The 12,096-nt window shown below is 41.5% G+C and overlaps 1 pseudogene; it reads left to right on the forward strand.

Moving 5' to 3' along the window:
• LOC139998636 (kinesin-like protein KIF27) overlaps positions 1-12,096 on the forward strand; it is a 38,253-nt pseudogene that overhangs the window by 15,548 nt on the left and 10,609 nt on the right.

Raw genomic sequence — 12,096 nt, forward strand, 5'->3', positions numbered from 1 at the left:
CATGTTGCTTTTAGCTACAGGCAACAACAGAAGGCATAAGTGTTACTTAGTTCTGTCTCCTCCCAACGTATCCTCTGTGTCTTGCTGTAAGAACAGGTGAACTTGATGTTTGTGGACGGTACCAGCTGAAATGCTGGGCTCACCTCCCTGTGGAGAAAACTGCTTGCTGAATCTCCAGTGCATTGCAAACAAAATTAAACTTCTTGTAAAAGAAGAGATAAGGCTGCTTACCCCAAACTGGAGCTTGTGTATGTGTATTATCTACTTCATTTTTAAATTGTGTTTGTCAGGCTCTGGGGATGGCATCTGAAATAGTTTTTAAGCACTAAATTATTCTATTCTATTCTATTCTATTCTATTCTATTCTATTCTATTCTATTCTATTCTATTCTATTCTATTCTATTCTATTCTATTCTATTCTATTCTATTCTATTCATTTCCACCCAGAACATGAAGACCAGCTTCTTGTAGAGCCACCTTTTTTCCACGAAATCTCTCAAGAGCAAATGTATTAGCCTAAAATGTGTTTGGTAGACAGTTTTTTTTTTGTTTGTTTTGTTTTTTTTTTTTTTGTTTTTTTTTTTGTTTTTGTTTTAATGTAATTCTTCTTTAGTTACCTAAGGTAATACAGTGTAGTCGGTTAAAATATAAATAAATTATACTGTATCTTTTTGATTTCTCCCTCATTCCCCCAATTCCAGCCGTGTCTTATGCTTTCTGAGCCAAAAAAAACCACTTCTGTGGTTTAATGATATGAATTATTGCTTGTTTGATCAAACAATGTTTTCATTCTACCTTCTGTGCTACTTTCCCAGGAAACTGATAATTAAAAGAAGCCAGCTCCCTAGAATTTCAGACATGGCAATGGAATCTGCTCTAATCAGTTCAGTCCCTACCACTGCATCTCGTTTTGCCTTACTACAACTGGAAAGTGATACTGATTCAGAGCCTGGAAAAGGCAGAAGTGGCCGACGTGCTGGTAAATCTCTAGCTTCAGGGTGTAGATCTATAAATGTGAAGAAAAGAGAGAAAAGAAGAAAAAGGAGAGAACAGCAGCAGAGTGAGGCCAATGATGTAAAGGGATTGTATTTTCAACAGTGAGTAAGGTTGTTGTCTCATCAAGAGTTTTTGCTGTCCCTGAAAAGTCATTGGTTTTGGTTTTCCCTGTGAAAGAAGAACTACTTAATCGCAGATTACATCTTTACATTGTCCTGTCTTATGTTTCTGAGAAGTACTTACACGCTTTAGGGAACTGAAGCTGGAAATACACCTTTTTGTTTCAGTCATTTCACAGCTTAGCTTTCTAAATGTCTCTTTGTTTATCAAGTCTTTAGGGTGGAGTAAGCTCTGTGCACTTACAAATTGCTAAAGCAGTGTTCCATGTCATGAATGGGACCGACTCGGTCTTATCTGTTGTTTTTCATATACAAATCTGACAGAATCCGTTCGCGTTTTGCTCCTTGAGCTCTGTCGGCATTGTGTCTACAGATGTGTCTGTGTGTGGACGTGTGCCTGGGCACTCCCGGCGGCTGCTGGGCCAGCAGCTGCGAGCAGTTGTGAGCGTGGCTCGCCTACTTGGAGACCGCTTGTGTTTGAGGGAAAACTCAGCCTTTACTGCTGAGCTCCACCAGAGCCGTAAGGAGACGCTCTCCTCCATGACAAGCGCGGCGATGGAAGCCGCATTTCGCACCCCTGCTTTGACCACAAGCAGACGGCCCCCTCCACCCTCCCCAGGACTCGAGGGCGAGCTGTGCGCGTCCCTGGGGGCCGGGGGCTGCCCCCCGGTGTCCCCTCACACCCACCCCTCAACCCCCGCTCCGCCCGCGCCCTCCTGCCGCGGGGGGCCGCTGTGCGCGGCGGGGCGGCGCCGCCGAAGGTTGCGGCCGTTGCCTAGCGAGGCGCTGTCACCAGCAGCGCGGGCGGCCCAGGCGCGGCCCGCCGGCCCCTCAGCCCGCCCGGAGGCTGCCTCCCGCCGCCCGGAGCAGGTTTGGAGCGGGGGCCGGGGCTGGGGCTGGGGGGAGCCGCCCCACAGCGCCGCTGAGCCGGCATTTTGCTTGGTGTTTGTTTGAGGAAGTAGGAAATGGGATCTCTCCCCTCCTCCGCCCCTCCCCTCCCGCGACTGGTTTGGGTGTCATTTTGGGAGGGGGGGGCAGGGGGGGGAGTCAGTAAGTTTTCAGTATGTGCTCGTGATTGCTGTGCCCTTTCTGAAATGAGCAGGATTTCAGGCTCTTGCTTCTCTTTCTTGGCTTCCCTTTGCTCTGTTCTGTACAACAAGGCTTTTTGTCAGCTTCCAAAGTTTCTCAGCTCTGAATGGACAAGCCCTCAATGCAAATGGGTGTGAGTGAAATGCCAAAACTCTTCTCTTTGCAACCACAGAAGACTTGTGTTTCAATCTGGTTGCATTTTCATGCAGGCTGAATTTGATGTGCTTAGCTGGTGAGTTCTGCCAGTTGGGTAACAGCAAAAAGGCTGCGTGGGAGTTGAGCAAGAAGGAAGTTCAGCAAACTTTCCTTTGCATGGCAAAGCCTCCTTGACTGAGAATCAGCAAGAGCAGAAGATGTGTTTGGGATCCGGCAGCATTTGATACCCATCGAGGCTTTGGAGTGTTTCTGGTAGACATTTGTAAAGAAATCCTATTCGATGCTTCTTCTTGTGCTTCAGAATTAATAGATGGGGGACAGTATAAGGAACCATGGTTGCTGAAATATATAACTAATAAAAAATAGTTCCATATGGGCATAAAGAGACGGATTAAAATCAGAGGAATGCTTGGTGTGTAGTAATCACAACTATTTAAAATCATACCCCCCATGTAAGCAACACGACAGCTTTCTGTGCTTCTGAAATTCTAAATACTTGGCCCTTGTAAGCAGAAGATGGCTTTCAAGCACGTGTGTGTCTATAGGTATAAATTCAGGATAAAAAGGTTTTGTTTGAATAATTTCTGTTGCCTATGCATCGGTACTGTAGCAGTGAGAAAATAAGGTTCATTGTAAGTCTATGCTTTATCAAGAGTTCATTAACAAGATCTTACAATATTGTTGCTTCATCCGGCAGTATAACGTCCAAACCCAAAGTCTGACCACTTTCAGACCAAAGGTTAAGTCTGCTAGCTTAGAAGGTAATAGAAGCAAAATTAGTTTCTGCACTGGTTTAACAGTTGTTAACATATCTGCTTTTTTATCACAGTTCCTTTCCAGGGTGTAATGATGCTTATGTATTCTTTGGGAAACTCTTCAACATTCTGTTTCAGCAGGGAGTTAATTCTTTATTATTTAACTCGGAGAACATTTTTTCTTAGGTGCAGAAAATTGCAAATGAGGTGAACAGAGGAATTGTAACAGATCTCGTAATGACTTCCTGAATACTGAGTGGGGAGCACAGAGATGGAGGCCGGCATGGAGGAGATCCTGGTTAAAGTTGCAGTAAGGGTCAGACCTCTGCTTTCCAAGGAAGTACTTCATGACCACCAAGCATGCGTGAGATTAGTCCCAAATACACAGCAAATAATCATTGGGAAAGACCGTGTCTTCACTTTTGATGTTGTATTTGGCAAAAACTCAACCCAAGAAGAAGTTTATCCAGTTTGCATTAAACCTCTTCTAGTGTCTTTGGCTGAGGGATATAATGCTACAGTATTTGCATACGGACAGACAGGTTCTGGGAAGACTTACACCATTGGAGGTGGTCACATTGGTACGTTGTAAAAAGTCTTTTTTTGTGTGTGTGTGAACAATGTAGTTCTGCAAATTAAGTATTTAATACATAACAGATGATGCTTGAGAATTTTTAAGAGATAATGAAAAAATGTATAGCAAAAAAAGACATATATATTCCAAAGTTTATGTGACGGTTGTGTTCTAAACACAAATTCTGTGTCCGTTAGGCTATACCAAAAGTATGAGAGAAAAAAAAAAATAAAAAAAAATTAAAGTGCTCTTTCCCATTCTCTATTCTAACAGGCAACTTACACTACTTTCTGAAACACAGTGCTTTAGAAATTTTGGCTCCATTTATCCTACTTAGAAAGTATCTGCTTTAGGTAATTGTATGGAGCAAACTCACTCTTGGACTTTTTTCAGAGTCTGACAAAGAGATTTCATAGATAAATTTCATGGAATAGAATCCTAGAATGGTTTGGGTTGGAAGGGACCTTAAAGATCACCCAGTTGCAACCCCCCGCCACGGGCAAAGATGTCACCCACTAGACCAGGTTGCCCAGGGCCCCATCCAGCCTGGCCTTGAACACCCCCGGGGATGGGGCATCCACTGCTTCTTTGGGCAACCTGTGCCAGTGCCTTGCCACCCTCTGAGTAAAGAATTTCTTCTGAATATCTAATCCAAATCAACCCTCTTTTAGTTGGAAAGCCATTCCTCCTTGTCCTATCATTACACCACCTGCCAAAGAGTCCCTCCAGAGTCCCTCCCCAGCTTTCCTGTAGGCCCCCTTTAGGCACTGGCAGGCTGCTGTGCCTAAAGCCTCTTCTCCAGGCTGCACAACTCCAACTCCCTCAGCCTGTCTTCGTAAGAGAGGTGCTCCATCTCTCTAAGTATCCCTGTGGCCCTCCTGGACTCTCTCAAATACTTCCACGTCCTCGTGCTGGGGGACCCAGAGCTCCAGGTGGGGTCTCACGAGAGCAGAGCAGAGGGGGACAATCACTTCCCACCCCCTGCTGGCCATGCTGCTTTTGATGCAGCCCAGGATATGGTTGGCTTTCTGGGCTGGAAGCACACATTGCTGGCTCAGGTGGAGATTCTCATCATCCAACACCGCCAGGTCCTTCTCCTCAAGGCTGCTCTCAATCTGTTTTCTGTCCAGACTGTAGTTGTGCTTGGAACTGTTCCAGCACAAGTGCAGAACCTTGCATATTGGTCTTGTTGAACTTTATGTGGAATTCAAATTTTGCTTTTTTAAAGGCAGATATCTGAAACTCTACTATTCGACTTACTTGGTATTTCCAAGTCAGTGTTTCTCAAACACCTGAGACTGGAAACTACTATTTTTCTGTATTAGTTCGCAGAAGAATTCTTCAGCTTCTGCATGTATACAGTTTTGCTTTCTGACTTTCCCTGAAATCCTGTATCACCAGCTCTGGTTATCTTCCCTTCCGTATCGAGAAGTCACAATTTGTTTGTCTGTTCTGCTGAATAAGAGAGAAGAAGTGGAGTAGCAGGAATTAGAAGACTATCTGGATTTTTCTTGGTCCTTGATTCTGAATTTGAAACCCTGAAAATTATGTATTCGTTCTTTTTGCATAAAGGATTTGAAGTTTTATCATTAATTCATTAGCAAGTTCAAAATATTTTTTTCTTCTAGCGTGATTTTTTACTAATTTAATTTTCTTGTAGTCTCGTACCCGCAGAAAGTAGTAAAGTTCTGTATCATTTCTATGCATTTCTGATCAACAGAAAAGCAAATCTTTACATGAAAACTTGGGAAAACTGAGCTCTTCCTATTCCTTATTATATTGAGTGATAAACCTCGCAGACTTCTCTTTAGTTTTAGTCTTTGTAATTTGTGTGACAGAATGACTGCAAGTATCTGTGACATCTGTGTTTATATTTTAGCATCATTTTCAGAGGATGAAAAAGGCATAATCCCACGGGCTATTCAGGAGTTATTTCAGCATATTTCTGAAAACCATAACATCAATTTCCGAGTGAAGGTATCTTATATAGAGGTTTACGAGGAAGAACTTTGAGATTTATTGGAGTTGGAGACCTCTGTGAAAGATTTACATATCTGAGAAGATGAAAAGGGAAATACAGGTAGGATTTCAGCTCTAGAACTTTGTGCATTTGATTTCTGTTGTGTGCACAAATTATTGTTTCCACCTCTTGAAAAGAGAGCTTACCGATGACTAATACTAGATGAAGTCACGTTTTCAAAATATCAGTTCAGTTTAGCTGATCTGAAGCAGCCTTCATTTGAGATTCCTATGAACAATATCAATGTTCCTCCAGAAGCAGCATCAGGTGGTAAGGTAGTACTGTTACTGTTTCTGCAAATTCAGCATAGAAACACAATTGTGCATGATTATTCAGTTGAATGAATGCTTTAAGATTAAGCCTTTGCTTCTCACTTCAAAGTTATATTTGTTAAGCTACTTATGCTGTAAATATCTGCTTCCATTCCACTAAGAACTATGTTCTTAACATAGGCTGGGAGTCACTTTTACTACAAACTTTCAAAATTTCTGTCTTTTTTTTTTTTTTAACTGACAAAGTAAGCTTTGAGCTAGGTTTGCTCATACTTTTTTTCTAGATAGCACTAGGTTGCAAATTGCATAAGACGATGTGTAAACACCTAAGTGTATTCTGTGTATTCTGTTTACAATACTGTTTCAAATGGTGTGACAAAATACACCCATATATTCTATTTCTGCAGGTTTCAGATGTGCTATACTTCATGCTTTCCACATACTGTTTTATTTTATTTAGCTATGTGCTACGACCTTATAATAATGCAGGCTTGTATGCTTCTGTGATTTGTGTTTATAGATTGACTCTTCATAATTGCAGTAAACTTTTACTGAAAAGTTTAAAATTAATGTAATTATTCTGATTTTCTTTTGGTGTTTGAAGTGATTGTTGGTGCTAAGGAATTCCAAGTAGAATGTGCAGATGAAGTGATGAGCCTGTTGGAAAGTGGCAATGCAGCTCGTCACGCAGGAACAACACAAATGAACGAACACTCTAGTCGATCACATGCCATTTTTACTATCAGTATTTGTCAGAAACAATCTGCAGAGTCTCAAAAAAAATAGTGATCCACAGGATTCATCTTGGAAATCAGTCCAGATGATTGCTTCAAAGTTCCATTTTGTGGATTTGGCAGGATCAGAGAGGGTGACAAAGACTGGAAATACCGGTGAAGGATTCAAAGAATCAATTCAAATCAATAGTGGTTTGTTGGCCTTGGGAAATGTCATCAGTGCTCTTGGAGACCCAAAAAGGAAAAGCATACATATTCCATACAGGGATGCTAAAATCACTCGCATTCTGAAAGACTCCCTAGGAGGGAACGCCAAGACTGTCATGATAACATGTATAAGTCCATCCTCATCAGACTTTGATGAATCTGTAAATTCGCTCAAATATGCAAACAGAGCCAAAAACATTAGAAATAAACCAGTTGTCAACTACAACCCTGATCAAGACCGGATTGATGAAATGGAACTTGAAATCAGATTGCTCCGAGAAGCTTTGCAGAACCAACAAGTTGGTAATCAGTGTTGACATGACTTAAATCAAGAAAGAACCTGAATCAGTTTGCTAGAAGAACAGCTCACCCAGCTTCAAGTTCAGTGCTTCAGCTACAGAAACTGTTTGGACGAAGCCTTCCCATTCCTGGTTGATTTGAATGATGATGTTAGCTTAAAAAGCAGGAAGCTCTCACCGTGCAGCAAATTGACACTGGAACTGGCACCATGCAAGAGCCCCATCATATCACAATTCTTCAGCTGAGGAGAGAACTAAAGAACTGCCAGGTATTTCATTCTAAGTTGATTGTTTAGGTACCTATGAACAAATCAGGAAAGCTAATGTGTCTGTCTTGTAGGAGGAGGAGATAGAGTTCCAACAAGTTAGAATTTTATAAAATCAACCTATTTTCATTTTTCACACTGAATTCTGGTAAGCCTGTAGATTGTTACCTCGCAATCGCATACACAAATTCTGGCTTTTCTTGGTTCTCATCATCCTAAATTACAGCTCTGTTATTTATTCTTCATTTTTTTTTCTCTGGCTTATTGTAAAGCTCTGCTTCCCAGGTTCAAAACAGTGTAAGAGCTGGGTTTAAACTGAAAGATACCCAGGTAAGCATGCCATCCACAGCTCGGAGGAGATGGTTAGGGAGATGCTAAAATAAACAGGGCAATAAAGGCTCTTGAGCAGCTCTTAAGAGTTGTATTTACTTGAAAGATATAGGTTGTACAGAAAAGATAGAGTTGTACAGAAGTATCTGTCTTTAGAATGGTAAGACATAGTGTGTCTATACTTTGCATTTGGCTCCTAAAGGTTTTCTGGAAGGCCAACTACATTTGGAAGTAACCTTCAATCACTATTGGATCACTTACCCAGAAAAACATCTGAAAAAAAATAACATTATAATTTCTTTAATCTTTAGGCTCTTCTTTGAGATGAAAAATGAGGAGGGCCATCCTTATTTTTTTGTTTGAGAAGTGTATTAATATTATGATTGATGCTGAGATTTTACAGCCAAATCTCACAGCACACCGAAGAAAGTAATTGGATTTAAATACCCACTTTGTAAGGTAGTGTTGGTTATGGGTCCATTATTTCCTTTGGGAGAAAGAAACTTGTCAAAACAAAATCAATAGATGAGAAACAGAAGTAAAGAAACGACTGGTGGAAACCACTTTTGAAGGGAGCAGCTGATTCCCCAGAGGGCCATGCTGCCATAGCCACAGGGACCTTGACAGCCTAGAAAGGTGGGCTGACAAGAACCTCATGAAGTTCAGCAAGGGCAAGTTCAGAGTCCTGCACCTGAAGAGGAACAACTGCAGGCACTAGTGCATGCCGGGGGCCACCCTGCTGGAAAGCAGCCCTGCAGAAAAGGAGCTGGGCGTCCTGGTGGCCACCAAGTTGAACATGAGTCAGCCATGTGCCCTTCCTCCTAAGAAGGCTAGTGGTTTTGTTGGCTGCACTAGGCAAAGTGTCACTAACAGGTCAACAGATGTGATCCTTCCGCTCAGTGAGGCCACAGCTGGAGTAGTGTGTCCAGTTGCAGTTGCAAACTGTATTTTGTGGTGTGTTATACACAGCATAGGCAGCCAGTCAAAAGAGGTGATTCTCCCACCATATTTAGCATTGATGTGGCCTCACCTTGAGTATCGTGTGCTCAGGGGCACCCCAGTTGAAAAAGGATGTGAAGATAATTGAAAGTGTGAAGAGGAAGGCAACAAAGCTGGTAGAAGGGCTGGAAGGCAGGTCCTATGAGGAGAGACTGAGAACACTTGTGTTGTCCAGTCTAAAGAATAGGAGGCCAAGAGGCGACCTCATGGCTCTCAGCAACTTGCTGAGGAGGGAAGGTGCTGGTCTGTGCTGCTGGTAACTGAGGGAAGAATGCATGGGAATGGCACAAAGCTGTGGGGGATGTCCAGTTCACGCTGGACATCAGGGAAAATTTCTGTACCATGAGGATGGTCAGACACTGGCACCGGCTTCCTAGTGAGCTGTTTGGTGCCCCATGCCTGTCAGTATTCAGGAGGCGTTTGGGCACTGCCCGCAATAACATGCTGTAACTTTAGGTTAGTCCTGAAGTGGTCAGCCAGTTGGACTTGATGATCTTTGTAGGTCCTTTCCAACTTCTCTACTGCATTCTGCTTGATTCTGTTCAGTTCCGGGCTCCCCCATACAAGAGATTCAGGGACATAATGGAAAAAGTGCAGCAGAGGGCCACAAAGATGCTTAAGGGACTGGAGCACCTCTCCAATGAGGAAAGGCTGAGAGAGATGGGACTGTTCAGTTTGGAGAAGAGGAGGCTCAGTGGGGGATTTTAGCAATGTCTTACAAATACCTGAAGGGAAGGTGCAGTGAACGTGCAGCCAGGACAAAAGGCAGTGGGCATATACTGGAACACAAGAGCTTCTAGGCAAACATCTGGAAGCACTTGTGTACTGTGTGGTGGCCGTGGCTGTGCACTGGAACAAGTTGCCCAAAGAAGTGGAGTCATCCTCTGAGACCTGCAAAAGCCACCTGGACATGGTCCTGGGCAACCTGCTCAAGGTGGCCTTGCTTGAGCCAGGGGTTAAACCAGGTGACCTCCAGAGGTCCTTTCCAGCCTCAGCTGTTCTGTGATTCCATGGTGGGAGAATTTGCCATATATACGTCACAACTTTGCAGTTCCACTCACATCTTTGAACAACAAATAAATATATGTATGTATTTAATTTTCCAACTTCAAGAATAACAATGCCTGCTTTTCCACTGGCTGAATTTTCCTTTTATTATCTAGCAGGCTCTAGCTATGGATGAAGAAGTATTCAGCCAGAAGGATCATGAATTGAAGATATTGCAGAATCAGATAAAGACATTAATACAGGAAAATGAAGAGCAACTGGAATCTTTAAAGAAGACTGAAGAAAGACATAGATTATAGGTATTTTTCCTCTGGCATATATTACATATATCTATATCAAACCATCCGTCCACTATAGGAATGTACTCATGATTTCAAGACAGATCCTTCAGAATTTTTTTGGATGTAAACACCTACCAGTCTTACAAGCACCTTGTTTGAATTAGAGCTGTATTCCCTAATGAGCTGAGATCATCTAGTGGGTGAATCACAGTACTGTGATTCCTGAAGTTTGTGTATCAGCCTAACTGTGCCACAGCCTTCCTGTATGATATTAAGTGATTCATTCACCCTCTCTTTGCTTCCTGCCTTCCTCCAGATCTGTGTTGTTGCTAAGTTGTTTCAGGACGATTCATGATTTAGGACTTGAAAGGCTTTAAAAGATTGTTTAGAATCTCAAAAAGACCATCAAGTTCCTACAGAATGCTTTAATTGAAAGGCTGTGTAGAAACATGCTTTGTTATATCTTTATTCAGTGTGAGAGTAAAGTATTGTTGCCTTTTGACTTTTTAAGACAGAATTTCATCCTAGTATTCTGAGAGTTTACTATTACAAGAAGCTGAGTGACACAGTGGAAACACTGCTTGCCTCCTTCCCTCTCTAGATCTTGTATATGCTAATGAAATTGTAATGGGTAGTAAGTGAATAGCATTTCAAGATCCAGGAGACCATATATAGGATAGTTGATAGATCTGACTTTATAGGATGATAGATCTGACCTTTTTTAAAGGGAACAGCATAAACATGGCTAGTTAGTACTCTTCTCCTTTTTCTCCTTTTTTTCCTTATTCTCCTTATTCTCCTTTTCCTCCTTATTCTCCTTTTCCTCCTTTTCCTCCTTTTTCCTCTTCTTTGCTGATGGCTTGGGGAGAGTCAATGAATGAAAGGTAAGTACACTGGTCACCATCTTTTCCTTCCCTCTGTAACTTTTTTTCTGTTCTGTCATTTCTGGATAGTCTTTTTTTGTGTGTTTTCCTTTTTTAACCCATACTGCATATTGTCAGCTTATTAGACTGAAACAATCCATGCTTCTAATACACATAGATGCTTATATACGATTATGCTTATAATTGTATCCTATGGAGGATACGAGGCAGATGTTATGAACAGAAACAGTTGTACTGTAGGCAAAAGATCGCAGCTCTCACTGTTACTTAAAAACAGAAAAATCAGTATAATAATTAAATCAAATGCTTGTGTCAAATGGCTTAAAGTTGTATGCACAGGAAAGTGTCATTTCAATGATACATGACAGAATAAGAACTGTAAAAGTAGCATGTAAATGTTTGTACCCATGTATTTATGTAACAGGTTATGCACTATGGGGTTATATGTACAAGGGCATAAGGGACAGAGTCTTATAGGGATTAAAAAAAAAAAAAAGTTGTAAGGTGGAGTTGCCCATTACTACTTCCACAATCATAAAATGTATGGTATTGACATATATATTCTTTTTGCTATGACACAGAAATATTATGTATTGTATTCCAACAAAATGTCAATTTGTGGGGCATTGTCTATGTATGGGGAAAGGACTTGCAGTCTAAGAAGATGAGAAAAAAAGAATAAATAAAAAATATATGATTCAAAGTAGGAGAATGCATACTTTAGTTAACTATCTCTAGCTGTTATTCAAATTTCCTGTTGGTAGGCAAGATTTTCGATGTATTCTGAAAGGAACAGAGAAGACTGAAAATTGTATGGTCTTGGCCTTATGGATAAATCAGTTCAGTGAAGATATGTAATTTTGAACAATGCACAGAGATCGCTGTAGGAAAGGCAAGTAAGTTCTTCAAACTAGCATTACCGACAAATTTGAGGCTGGGTAGAAAAGAAAGTAACGGTTGATACAGGGGATCCTGGGGTCACGTCCAATTTTATGAATGTTAATTAATAAAAATAATCTTTCAAGTTGGACCACTCCAAGAGGAAGAGGAAGCCTACATGTATGTACATTTCATTCTTTAAACTCAGACCATGTGCTTCATTTGAA

This window comes from Anas platyrhynchos, chromosome 11 (genome assembly GCF_047663525.1).
Source record: "Anas platyrhynchos isolate ZD024472 breed Pekin duck chromosome 11, IASCAAS_PekinDuck_T2T, whole genome shotgun sequence".
Lineage (NCBI taxonomy): Eukaryota > Metazoa > Chordata > Aves > Anseriformes > Anatidae > Anas > Anas platyrhynchos.